The sequence below is a fragment of the Heterodontus francisci genome, chromosome 4 (assembly GCF_036365525.1).
Source record: "Heterodontus francisci isolate sHetFra1 chromosome 4, sHetFra1.hap1, whole genome shotgun sequence".
In the NCBI taxonomy this organism is placed as follows: domain Eukaryota; kingdom Metazoa; phylum Chordata; class Chondrichthyes; order Heterodontiformes; family Heterodontidae; genus Heterodontus; species Heterodontus francisci.
Window position 1 is genome coordinate 172,315,061 of NC_090374.1, and position 14,777 is coordinate 172,329,837.

Here is a 14,777-nt window from a genome sequence, read left to right on the forward strand (position 1 = left end):
TGAAAATGGAATAGTGTAGGTCAGATGGTTTCACAGGTCAGCGCAACATCGAGGGCCGAAGGGCCTGTACTGCGCTGTAATGTTCTAATTCTAATTCTAAAAAAACTGTATTGCAATTCATATTTGACAATCCAAATTGACACTATCATTTTAAATATTTCAGTTAGATTGGAGCTAAGACTTTATATTTTTCAATGAATTGGGATTTGATCAAAGGGTTTGGATTAGGGTTTGATATTAGATAGCAGCCATTTTTCTCAGCTGGTTTCACATTTGCAGTTTGAATGTATGTTTCTTGTAAGCGTATTATGAACATGATCTGTTATGAAACGCAATTTACTTTATTAGTATTTTTTTTTTCAGTTTTCACTTATTAACCTTCCTATCACAAAGGTTATGCTGAGATATGATTTCACTAGGGGCATATCCTCATAGGTAGTTTGCTGGTGTGAGCTGGGACAGTATCTGTCAGCAGGGCTATTGACCGGGGCACTGAGGGTCATTGCAGATCAGATTACTATTCCACAAACTTGTTTTGGCATTTCTTCTTGTTACAGAAATGCATTTATACATACCTCCTGAAATGCATATGTCTCAAAGCATTTTACAATAATAACAACCACTGGTATTTATTTGGTGTCTTTAACATAATAAAACATCCCAAGGCACTTCGCAGGAACATTATAAAGCAAAATTTGACAAACTGCCATATAAGGAGATATTAGGTCAGATGGCCAAAAGCTTTGTCAAAGATATAGGTTTTAAGGAGTGGCCTAAAGGCGAAAATTGAGATACAAAGGTGGAGAGGTTTAAGGGGGGAGAATTCTAGAGCTTAGGGCCCAGGCAGCTGAAGGGACGGCTACCACTGGTAAAGCAATTAAAATCGGGGATGCTCAAGAGGCCAGAATTAGACGAGCCAAGAGATCGCGGAGGGTTGTAGGTCTGAGGAAGGTTACAGAGAAGGGGAGGGGTGAGGGGATGGACAAATTTGAAAACGAGGATGAGAATTTTAAATTGAGGCATTGCTTAACCAGGAGCCAGTGTAGGTTAGCGAGCACAGGAGTGACGGATGACCAGGATTTGGTGTGAGTCAGGAGATGGGCAGTAGAGTTTTAGAATGCCCTCAAGTTTAAGTAGGGTAGAATGTGTAATGGCCAGCCAGCAGATCATTGGAACAGTCAAATCTAAAGATAACAAAGACAGGGTGAGGGTTTTGGCAGCAGATGAGCTGAGGCAAGAGCAGAGTCAGGCGATGATTGAGGTGAAAACAGACGGTCTTAGTGATGGTGCAGATATATGGTTGGAAGCTCATCTCGGGACCAAATACAACACAGAGGTTGCTAACAGTCTGGTTCAGTCTCAGCCAATTGCCAGGGAGAGGGATAGAGTCAGTGGCAAGGGAGCAGAGTTGTGGTCGGAAATGAAGACAATGGCTTCGGTCATTCCAATAATTAACTGGAAGAAATTTCATCTAATACTGAATATCAGACAATTTACAGACAGTGGAGGGGTCAAGAGAGGTGGTGGTGATGTAGCACTGGGTGTCATCAATGTAAATGTGGAAATTGATGTTGTTTTCAGATAATGGTCGCTGAGCAGCAGCGTATAGATGAGAAATAGGAGGTGGCCAAGGATCGATCCTTGGGGACACTAGAGATAACGGTGTAGGAGCAGGAAGAGAAGCCATAATAACAGTACAATATCAATCAATATTTGCTTGCCATTTCAACACATCCCCCTGCTCTCATACCCACATATCTGTCCTGGGATTGCTGCAGTGTTCCAATGAACATCAACGCAAGCTCGAGGAACAGCATCTCATTTACCAATTAGGTACGCTACAGCCTGCCGGACTGAACATTGAGTTCAATCATTTCAGAGCATGCCGGGCCCCCCTTTTTATTTTAGGTTATTTTTTCTTTTTTCTTTTTCCTTTGTTTATTTTCTTTTAGTTTGTTTCATTATTTTTTTTTTGCCATGTGCCTACCCACTTTTTTTTCATATTTTTGCTTTGGGCCAGGGCTGTTCATTTTCCTGTCAATTAACACCCTCTCTGCACTAACGCTTTGTCTTTCAGCACACCATTAACATACCGTCTGCCTTTGCTCCATGACCTTCTGGATAGTTATTCTCTGTGACTCTCTGTCCTATCAACACCTTGCCTTTTGTTATCTCTTGCCCCACGCCCGCTTTATTTGCTTAAAACCTATTACATTTCTAACATTTGCCAGTTCTGATGAAGCGTCACTGACCTGAAACGTTAACTCTGCTTCTCTCTCCACAGATGCTGCCAGACCTGCTGAGTATTTCCAGCATTTCTTGTTTTTATTTCAGTTTTCCAGCATCTGCAGTATATTGCTTATATTTTATTACAATATCAATTGATGCTGTCCTCTGTTTTTTAGTAACACATCTATCTTGCCAACACTGGTAATCCTTGTCTCGTGATGCTCCCGGAAAAATCAGTACATTTGTTGAATTTTGAACAATGAAGGACTTCGAGCATTATAAAATGTGCCAGCTGTCCCACAAACTTGACTGACTTCAAGATTATCCTGGATTTTGCAGTCAGCTGACAGGTGACCTTGAAGAAAGCTGCACACAAAGATCTAGCGAACTCTGTGAGGTGGACTTCCCCTTTCTCTGCATTAATTTGAATCTGGCACCAAGTCAAGGGGATCTTCATACATGCAGCAGCAGTGATGTCTTCAAGCAGGGTAAGCAGCGAATTATATTGAAGTATTCTCATAGACGGAAAACCAGGAACTAAAAAGCACTGATTATCCTTCACTCCAATATCGTTTTACAGACAGTGAAATAACTGATTGGGGCATACACAGGTAGAGGCTGAAATATCATAAAAAACTTAAAAGTATATATATTATATTCAAAATTATGTGAAATCATTTTATCATAATGAAGAAATTTAACATTCCAACAATATAAAATTAGTTCTTCAGGGCATGAGAGATCATTCAGCAGTAATTATAAACTTAGTACGCCTTTAAAAATGCAGTTACACCTCATTCAACAAGGTATAACTTTTTCAAGGGTATTTACAGCGAAACTAATAGCGTAAAAATTCGAAGTTCTCATCAGTTCAGTGATTTCTAAAACTTCCATCAGCGGGAACTTCAACGGTGCACCCTGTGTAGGGATGGGAATCGCTGACAGCAACTTTTGGATTCCCTCATTTAACTGCGAATGCTGCAAGTTGCTGTTAGTTTCACAGGTATGATGATGGCAAATGTGACAGTTTCGCCATAATATTGGGAAGACCAAAGCCATGGTCTTCAGTCCCTGCTACAAACTCCATTCCTTAGCCATTGACTCTATCCCTCTCCCTGGACAACTGTCTGAGGCTGAACCAGACCGTTTGCAACCTTGGTGTTGTATTTGACCCTGAGATAAGCCTCTGACCTCATCCATGCCATCACTAAAACTGCCTATTTCTATCTCCATAACATCACCCAATTTCACCCGTGTCTCAGCTCTTCTACTGCTGAAACCCTCATCCGTGCCTTTGTTACCTTGAGGCTTGACTATTCCAAAGCACTCCTGGCCGGTCTCCCATATTCCTCCCTCCATAAATTTGAGCTCATCCAAAACTCCTGCTGCCCTTATCCTAACTCGCACCAAATTCCATTCATTCATCACCCCTGTGCTCGCTGACCTACAATGGCTCCTGGTCAAGCAGCACCTCAATTTTAAAGTTGTCATCCCTGTTTTCAAATTCCTCCATGCCATCATCCCTCCCTTTCTCTGTAATCTCCTCTAGCCCCACAACTGTCTGAGATATCTGTATCTCTGACTTTAATTGCTCCACCATTGGTGGCCATGTCTTCAGCTGCCTGGGCCCTAAGCGCTGGAAATCCCTCTTTCCTCTCTACCTCACTTTCCTCCTTTAAGACCAGGGGTCGGCAACACGTCCAAACACAGACACCAGTGCCCATAGTAAAAAAAATTTGAGGTCCGTGGTAATTTTAAATGTCTTGCTCCAGGCAAGTTTAAAGGCTGAGAGCAAGACACATCATTATCAGGAGTGAAAGTAACTAAAAAGGATCGGGGCATCAGACTCGTTCCTACAGCCCACCAAAATTTTGTATCCAGCCCACCAATCAAAAGTGTGAATGTTTTGCATGCTCGCGGACCTCTGTCCAATCGGAGCGCGGAACAGGCGAGACTCGCTGAGAAGACTGGTGCTGTCAGTCAAGTGCTCCCTGCCTGTATCTGAACAGATAGGATAGTGCACAAGAACAAATGATGGAACTGAAAAGGGAAGACTGCTTTGAGCCAGAGCAAGCTGTTTTTTGATAGGCAGACCGGGTGGGGGGGGGGGGGGGAGAGGGGGAAAGGGGGAGAGAGAGGGGGAGCATGGGGGTAGAGGGGGAGGGGGAGAGACAAGGGGAAGAGGGAGGGAGAGAGAGAGAGGGAGGGGGGCAGAGATGGGGAGAGTGGGCAGAGGGAGGGGGAGGGGGGGCACAGATGGGGACAGAGGGAGGGGGTGAAGGGAGAGAGAGGGAGAATGGGGAAAGAGAGGGAGTGAGAGGGGGACACAGAGGGGAGAGAGGACAGGACACAGAGGGGAGAGGGCTGGACAAAGAGAGGAGAGAGGGAGAGGGGAGAGAGATGGGCACAGAGAGGAGAGGGGAGAGGGATGGCAAGAGAGAGAGAGAGAGAGATAAAGAGATCAAGATCACTCCTGACAAATGGACATCTATCCGAATTCTCTGCATCACTCATCACGTGTGCGGGCAGACATTGACTACTCGTGCAAGCAAAAACAATGCCAGGTATCTCACTAACTAGGAGAAATGTGTTTTAACTTGAACTGTGTTTTGATGGCATTAGTTAGGCTACACACTTTATAAACTGATTAATTGCCCCATATCCATGGCTGAGTCAATAATTTTGTCAAATGTCTATGGTACAACATGTTGGTGCCTATGCCTGTTTAAGACGCTCCTTAAAACCTACCTCTTTGACCACATATTTGGCCATCTGCCCTAATATTGCCTTATGTGGCTCGATGTCATATTTTGTTTGATAATCACACCTGTTAAAGTACCTTGGGATGTTTTATTATGTTAAAGGTGCTATATAAATACAAGTTTTTGTTGTTGTTTATGTAACTGCAAAATCTTGGCAAAGACTTGCCTGGTCGGATGTTATCAGATCACTCAAATGTGCAACCTCCCTCCCATCTGTTTACATTGAACATCTGTCTAACAAGGGTTCACCCAGGGGCTTAAAGGTAAAGTCACATGTCTGGAATTTCTGCAAGGGCTTCTCCCAGTTGTGCACTTTGACTTCGGCAGAAGATCGACAGAAATCCCAGGAGACATTCTGTAATTCACCGTTTATGCCATAGTCACCGGCGTGTTCCTGGCCAATCTTCTGCCTAAGTTACACCGGCAGATTGGGAAACAAGCCCCCTGTATGAAAATTGTACCCGATAGTCTCTGAGACAGACCGCTCAGAGAATTCCCAGCTTCAATCTTGATGGTGTTAGCTACTTCTAGCCTGGTTGTTGTCGGGCACTACAATTGATCAAAGAACCTCAATCAACCAAATTCTGACTGCTCTACCGTAACTGCCCCACACCCTGCTGCCCCACTCCAAGCAGATCTCAGGTAAGGAGTTGATCTGACGGGACTGTGATGCCCTCCAGTGTTGTATAGCCTGCTGAGACTCACATGTGAATAAATGCTACTTTGACATCATTTTGAAGGTATGTGGGTTTTGTAGATAGTACTTGGTCAGTATGATCTCCTGGATTGGTTCCGATCGCCTGAGCGGGTGGGAGAAGAATTTTCCAGAGTAATTTTTCTCCTATCGACCCTGGGTTTTTCTCTATGGATGTTTCCTCTCCCAGGAGAATACATGGCTGCAGGGTGTGGGAGTGGAGGAGGAGGGTGGAAATGTTCAGTCAGGATGCTCCAGCTATCATGGTGCGTGGTGCCCATCAATTCTGTATGTTTGTATCGGATGCATATTTCTCAACAGTAAACTTAAGTGCTAAAGGCTTTTTGTTTGCATAATGTTGGATAATACAAAAATAATCTGTGGTTGGTTATCAAGTTCAGAAAGGGAGTAACTTAAGTGCCTGATGATCGGATTATTTCCGACTGACAAGAAATGTTGTTTCTTTGTCTCATGAAAAGATCCTGATTAAGATCACTGGATACATTCATATCCTGAGACCATTTGATTGGCAGGAAACAATCCTATCCTTTAGCGCACTTATCTGCCTTTATTATTCACTTGCTAATCCCTTAAGGTGCACATCTGAGTCTTTTTTGTGTTTCTTTTGATATATTTTTGTCTGCTTTTCTCACAATATTTCTCTAAAGGAAATTTGTTAAGCATAGGTAGCAAGGAATCTCTGTTGTCCAGAAGGGTCCAATGATCTGATCTGTGAATATACCTGTTTCTGGGCCTGTGCCCAGTTGACAGAAGACAGGTGTGCAGGAAGTGTGGGTGAAGGAGCATCTCACAATGGTGTTCCTAGTTTAGAGTGTCCTACCACAGCAACCCCGAGAGCTGCAACATTCCGCTATGGTAGCCATCAGTTTGATAGCCCAGCAACTCAAAGACATGGTGTCCCACCATGGCAATTCTAAGAACATAAAAAGATAAGAAATGGGGGCTGGAGTAGGCCATTTGGCCCTTTGAGCTTGCTCTGCCATTCAATAAGTCATGACTGATCTTCTACCTCAACTCCACATTCCCCATGGCTCTTAATTCCCTTTGAACCCAATCGTCTATCAAACTCTGCCTTGAATATACTCAGCAACTGAGCATCCACAGCTCTCTGGGGTAGAGAATTCCAAAGATTCACAACTCTCTGAGTGAACAAATTTGGCCTCATTTCAGTCCATAATGACTGACCCCTTATTCTGAAACTGTGTTCGAGATTCCCCAGCCAGTGGAAACAGCCTCTCAGCATATACCCTGTCAAGCCTTTTAAGAATTTTATATGTTTCAATTAGATCACCTCTCATTCTAGGGAACAAAGGCTAGGTCTACTGAATCTCTCCACATTGGAGAATCCCTCATTCCAGGAACTAGAATAGTGACAACCATCATAGCACTCAAAGAAATGGGGCCTCTCACCATGGTGGATCAAATATGGTGAATGGCAATCTGAGTGAAGAATGGACATTCCATTATACCAACCTTGATATAAAGCATTGTACCATTGAAATGGGAGATGCAATATCACACTATACTAGACCAAAGATGGCATATTCTACCATGACAAGACTCTCTCTGTAATCTCCTCCAGTCCCACAACCCTCCAAGATATCTGCACTCCTCTACTTCTGGCCTCTCGTGCACCCTGATTTTAATCGCTCCACCATTGGTGGCCGCGCCTTTGGTTGCCTAAGCCCCAAACTCTGTAATTCCTTCCCTACATCTCTCCACCTGTCCACCTACCTTTGCTTCTTTAAGAACACTCCTTAAAATCAGCCTCTTTGACCAAGCTTTTGGTCATCTGGCCCAATATCTCCTTTTGAGGCTCAGTATCATCTTTGTTTTATTATGCTCCTGTGAAGTACCTTAGGACATTTTATTACAATAAAGGCGCTATATAAATAGAAGTATTTAATGTTGTTTACAATCCTAAAATCCTTCATGATAATTGGCTCAATATAGAAGCCCAGCTAAGTGTGTCAGAAACTTACTGAGATGAAAGTGGCGGCAATTATTTATTAAGCGACCAGCAACTTTTGACTAGCTGCTGTGTATTGGCCAGTCCACCCTGATCAATTTTTATGAAAATATATAAATTCTATATTTTAAGTGTTTTGTTATGCAGAGGATAGAGTCATAGATTCATTTACTGGACGGCACAGTGGTGCAGTGGTTAGCACTGCAGCCTCACAGCTCCAGCGACACGAGTTCAATTCTGGGTACTGCCTGTGTGGAGTTTGCAAGTTCTCCCTGTGTCTGCGTGGGTTTCCTCCGGGTGCTCCGGTTTCCTCCCACAAGCCAAAAGACTTGCAGGTTGGTAGGTAAATTGGCCATTATAAATTGCCACTAGTGTAGGTAGGTGGTAGGGAAATGTAGGGACAGGTGGGGATGTGGTAGGAATATGGGATTAGTGTAGCATTAGTATAAATGGATGGTTGAGTCCATGCCTGCTTTCCACGGAGCTATGCAGTCAGTTCCACTCCCTGGCTCGATCCCTGTAGCCCTGCAAGTCCAATTCTCTCAGGTGGCCATACAACTTCCTCTTGAAGTCATTGATTGTCTCCACTTACACCACTCTATGGGCATTACCACCCATTGCATAAAAAAAGTGCTTTCTCATATTCCCCCTGCATCTTTTGCCCAAAACTTTCAATCTGTGTTCCGTAGTCCTTGTACCATTAGTTAATGGGAACGGTTTTTCCTTGTCTAACTTTTAGTCTTGTATACTTCTATTAAATCTCCCCTCAATCTCCTTTGTTCTAAGGTGAACAAACCCAGCTTTTCCAACCTAGCCTTGTAACTAAAATCCTCCATCCCTGGAACATTTACATGATGTTAAGATAGAACCAATTGAAGAAAATCTCGGCTTTTGTTCTTTGGAAACTTGGATCAGGAAAAGGCCATTCAGCCCCTTGAGTCTGTTCAACCATTCAGTTAGATCATGGCTGATCTGTATCTTAATTAGATATACCTCCTTGGCTCCATATCCCTTAATACCCTCACCTAACAAAAATCTATCAATCTCAATTTTGAAATTTTCAATTGACCCCCAGCCTCAACAGCTTTTTTCAGGGAGAGAGTTCCATATTTCTACTATCCTTTGGGTGAGGAAATGCTTCCTGACATCACCACTGAACTGCCCAGCTCTAATTTTAAGGTTATTCTAACTTGTTCTGGACTGCCCCCAACAGAGGAAATAGTTTCTCTCCATCTACCCAATCAAATCCCTTAATCAATTTAATCACCTCAATTAGATTGCCCCTTAATCTTCTATACTCGAGGGAATACAAGCATTGTCCATGCAACCTGTCCTCATAATTTAACCCTTTTAGCCCCAGTTGAATTATGTATATATTATGTAGTAATATAACTTCATAGAGCACTGTGCAATCTTTAATTTGTTACATCATTCCCTGATAATGCAAAAATAATAGAAAGTCTTTGGAGAAAAATAATAAAAATTGTATCGTAAGTTATAATGGATGAAGGAAACAATAGTCAGTTTGCCAAGAAGATTCCAAGTAAAGTTAAAAAAGTAAAGGCTGCCAACAGCACCACCTTGGCAATCCCAGGCACAAAAAGAAATAGAATGTGCAGCAACTGTCTATACACAGAGTAGCAGGACTATGATTACACAAGAACACACAAAATAGGAGCAGTAGACCATATGGCCCATCGAGCCTGCTCCACCATTCAATACGATCATGGCTGATCTTGGGCTTCAATTCCACTTTTCTGCCCACTCCCCATATCTCTTTATTCCCTGCGAGACCAAAATTCTATCTATCCCAGTCTTAAAATATATTCAATGATGGAGCATCCACAACCCTCTGGGGTAAAGAATTCCAAAGATTCACAACCCTTTGAGTGAAGTAATTTCTCCTCATCTCAGTCCTGAATGACTGGCCCCTTATCCTGAGACAGTGTCCCCGTGTTCTAGATTCCCTGACCAGTGGGAACAATCTTTCAGCTTCTACCCTATTAAGCCCTTTCAGAATCTTGTATGACTCATTCTTCTAAACTCCAGAGAATTTAGGCCCAATTTACTCAGCTTCTCATCATAGGACAACCCCCTCATCCTAGCGACCAATTTAGTAAATCTTTGCTGCACTGCCTCCAGTGCAAGTATATCCTTTCTTAAATGTGGAGACCAAAACTGCACACAGTCTTCCAGGCGCGGTGTCAACAAAGCCCTGTACAATTTTAGTAAGACTTCTTTATTCCTGTACTCCAATCCCCTTGCAATAAAGGTCAACATGCCATTTGCCTTCCTAATAGCCTGCTGCACCTGCATGTTAACTTTATGCGGTCCTTGTACGAGTACCCACAAGTCTCTCTGAACACCAACACTTACCAGTTTCACACCTTTTAAAAAATATTCTGCTTTTCTATTTTTACAACCAAAGTGAACAACTTCATATTTCCCTACATTATACTCCATTTTCCATCTTGTTGCCCGCTTATTTAACCTGTCTATATCTGTTTGCAGCCTCCCTACATCCTCCCCGCAGCTTACCTTTCCACCGAGCTTTGTATCATCAGCAAACCTAGATACATTACTCTCTATCTCTTCATCTAAGTCATTAATATAGCGTGTAAATAGCTGAGATCCCAGCACTGATCCTTGCAGCACCCCACTATTCACTGTTTGCCAACTTAAAAATGCCCCATTTATTACCACTCTCTGCTTCCTGTCTGTTAACCAATCCTCTATCCATGCTAATATATTACCCCCAACACCATGAGCCCTTATCTTGCCAATTAATCTTTTATGTGGCACCTTATCAAATGCCTTTTGAACATTCAAATATTTATGTTGCTCAGATGTCTAGTTGCCTCACACCTCATTTGTCAGTAGTTGCTGACTGTAGGGCATACATGTCTACATTTGACAATTGGGTTACAAGTCAGCAAGATTTCGTAAGCAACTTCAGGAATCTTGTCTAAAAATAGTTTGGTGGATTGGATTATTATGATAATGTAAACTCAGCCTAACCAATGAAAATTTACATATCTAACTTACTCTGTTATGTTAATATCAGGCATTTGCTTGCAAAATAAAGGCCCAAAAATTAATGTATATCCATATATGGGCATGTGGGTTGTCAGGGGGTTGGGGGAAGAGAGTGGTGTGCAGGGTACATTCCCTGCACGAGAATGGTAAGGTCTGAGACTCCACAGTTATTGGGTCTCAGCACAACTGCCCACTGGTGAAGAGTAGTGAAAAATCTCTAATGAGAGGTAGGAGCAGGGACAGGGGTTATAGAGGTCGGAGCTGGGGTCATGGGCATCAGCATGGGGTCATGGGGGTCAGGGCCTCTAATTATGGGGGTCAGTGCTTATTTTATTTATGTGTTTCAGCATAAATCTTGCTCAAGTTCTAAATCTAGGAATAGAACGTCTGCTGAGGATCATCTGATCATCTGACCTAAGGTTGAGGTGTATCCCTAGAGAAGCTACATAAATGGCCATATGCACCTTTATTGCGAGGTTTCTCCTTGTCCAGACATTAGAAGAGAGGACATGGCCAGCATGCAAAGGGGTTAAGTTCTGCAGAAACATTATTTCAGTGAGTGAGTGAAAAAGAAAGATTTGAATTTCTACAGCACCTTTCACAACCACAGGACATCCCAAAGTGTTTTACAGCCAATGAAGTACTTTTGAAGGATAGTCACTGTTGTAATATAGGAAACATGTGCACAGCAAACTCCCACAAATAGCAATGTGATCTTGACCAGATAACGGGCAGGATTTGAACAAGCCCACAATGTTGGGCTCGGTGGCGGGGGGCTGGAAAATGGTTCTGGCAGTGGTCCGCCACAGAGGCCGATATCGGGAAGGCCTGATCCTCTCAGTGGTAGCTCCATGGCGGCCCCCACCCCCACCATTGGGTGACAGGAACAGCATTTCAATATTTAAATGAATGACATGAATAAATTTAAATAAAATTATCTGAAATCTCCCGGGCCCACCGCGATCTTTGGCGCAGTGGCCGGTACTCCCACTCATTCAATTCCCTGTCCGTGGAAAGCCAGCGTGACACTGGTCAGGAGGGGGCAGGAGTTAAGATGTTCAGTGTGTGAGGGGATGGTGTAAATGGGGTTAAATAGACATAATGGTGAGAAGGGGTGAATTTTAAACTTTGTGCTATCTGAGGGGGAAGGTCAGATTTAAAAGGTGTGTTTTGTGGGGGGGGGGGGGGTGGGGGAGCAAATACTTAATGTAATTGTTACTGGGGGTGGGAAAGGGGTGTTAGAAATTTATTCCATAAATTTTGTGGGGATACTGCTTTAAAAATTCAAATTGACTGGCAAGGTTGGCTGCCATTTAGAAATGGCAACAGCGCCTGCGCAAAGACAGCTGATGCCATTACCGAGGACGGATAGACCACCCCCTCCATGTGATTGGGAGGGTGGGTGGGCTGCCCCAGCTATTTAAATGAGCCTCCACGTGGAAGATCGCAACAGCTCTTTGGTGTGTGACTGGGCCACCATTTTCTGAACTCGCTGCCGATCCAGACTAATGTGAGGGATGAATGTTGGCCAGGAAAGTGGGAGCAACTTTCCCACTCTTTTTTAAAATGGTGTTTAATGAGTCACTCAAAATGCAATACCTCTAACAACATAACACTCCCTCACTACTATATTAGAGCATCTGCCGAGATGACATTTTGTGATTTTTTTTAAAACATCGAAAAGCCTGGACAGGGACTTGAACTCACAATCTTCCAACATGAAGGTGAGAGTGTTATCCACTGAGCCACAGATAGCAATCTAAAAAAATGTCCCCTAGGGAGATAGTGAAAGCTATTCATATTGATTCATTCAGATTCAAATTATAAAAATTTATTTCAGAAAATAGCATTTTAGGATATGGTATATGAGTAATTTGAGGCATGGCGTTTGGTGAGTGTAGCATCTAAGGGAAGAACAGGTTACTTTGGACCTATGGTTCCCAAAGCTTTCTGCCATTAGGAGTTGCCACACTTCTGGATCTGTTGTAGACTAATTGTTGAGATTGATTGCTGTGATTATGCAACAACTCCATTATTGCTGTATCATGCAGTGACCAATATGGTAGATGGTGAGCGAGAAGTATTAAGAGCTTTTTATAGTCTAACCCTATATTTGCTGCAATCTTCTGCTAAAGGTATGATCGGGAGAACCTCCACAAAAATTCAACTCCTTAGTGTGCTACTTTCAAAATTTAAACAATAATTTATAATGCCATTTCAGAATTTTTGTCAAAATTTATGTTTCAAAAATGTCATCATCATTTCACTTCCCACAACTCATAATATCACAGGAAATAATAAACTGGTATGTATTTACTCATCCATTTCAATCTGCAGCAGCTGTGCTCAGAGTCATTATTTCAGTGTGGTTGGGAGATGCATTGCTGTTTTACACAAAGTATGCCATCAGCATTACCTCTGAAATAATCAAGAGTGCCAAGCCTGCTATACTCTCAGCACTACATGAACTGCTATGCCTGTGCTGGGACGAGGGAGCAGTACCCCAGGACATGCGCGATGCCAATATCATCACCCTCTATAAAAACAAAGGTGACCGCGGTGACTGCAACAACTACCGTGGAATCTCCCTGCTCAGCATAGTGGGGAAAGTCTTTGCTCGAGTCGCTCGAAACAGGCTCCAGAAGCTGGCCGAGCGTGTCTACCCTGAGGCACAGTGTGGCTTTCGTGCAGAGAGATCGACCGTTGACATGCTGTTCTCCCTTCGTCAGATACAGGAGAAATGCCGTGAACAACAGATGCCCCTCTACATTGCTTTCATTGATCTCACCAAAGCCTTTGACCTCGTCAGCAAACGTGGTCTCTTCAGACTACTAGAAAAGATTGGATGCCCACCAAAGCTACTAAGTATCATCACCTCATTCCATGAGAATATGAAAGGCACAATTCAACATGGTGGCTCCTCATCAGAGCCCTTTCCTATCCTGAGTGGCGTGAAACAGGGCTGTGTTCTCGCACCCACACTTTTTGGGATTTTCTTCTCCCTGCTGCTTTCACGTGCGTTCAAGTCCTCTGAAGAAGGAAGTTTCCTCCACACAATATCAGGGGGCAGGTAAGAGCCAAGTCCAAAGTACGGAAAGTCCTCATCAGGGAACTCCTCTTTGCTGACGATGCTGTTTTAACATCCCACACAGAAGAGTGCCTGCAGAGTCTCATCGACAGGTTTGCGGCTGCCTGCAATGAATTTGGCCTAACCATCAGCCTCAAGAAAACGAACATCATGGGGCAGGACGTCAGAAATGCTCCATCCATCAATATTGGCGACCACGCTCTGGAAGTGGTTCCAGAGTTCATCTACCTAGGCTCAACTATCACCAGTAACCTGTCTCTAGATGCAGAAATCAACAAGCGCATGGGAAAGGCTTCCACTGCTATGTCTAGACTGGCCAAGAGAGTGTGGGAAAATGGCGCACTGACACGGAACACAAAAGTCCGAGTGTATCAGTCCTGTGTCCTCAGTACCTTGCTCTATGGCAGCAAGGCCTGGACAACGTATGTCAGCCAAGAGCGACGTCTCAATTCATTCCATCTTCGCTGCCTCCGGAGAATACTTGGCATCAGGTGGCAGGACCGTATCTCCAACACAGAAGTCCTCGAGGCTGCCAACATCCCCAGCTTATACACACTACTGAGTCAGCGGCGCTTGAGATGGCTTGGCCATGTGAGCCGCATGGAAGATGGCAGGATCCCCAAAGTCACATTGTACAGCGAGCTCGCCACTGGTATCAGACCCATCGGCTGTCCATGTCTTCGCTTTAAAGACGTCTGCAAACACGACTTGAAGTCCTGTAACATTGATCGTAAGTCGTGGGAGTCAGTTGCCAGCGTTCGCCAGAGCTGGCGGGCAGCCATAAAGATGGGGCTATAGTGTGGCGAGTCGAAGAGACTTAGTAGTTGGCAGGAAAAAAGACAGAGGTGCAAGGGGAGAGCCAACTGTGTAACAGCCCCAACAAACAAATTTCTCTGCAGCACCTGTGGAAGAGCCTGTCACTCTAGAATTGGCCTTTATAGCCACTCCAGACGCTGCTTCACAAACCACTGACCACCT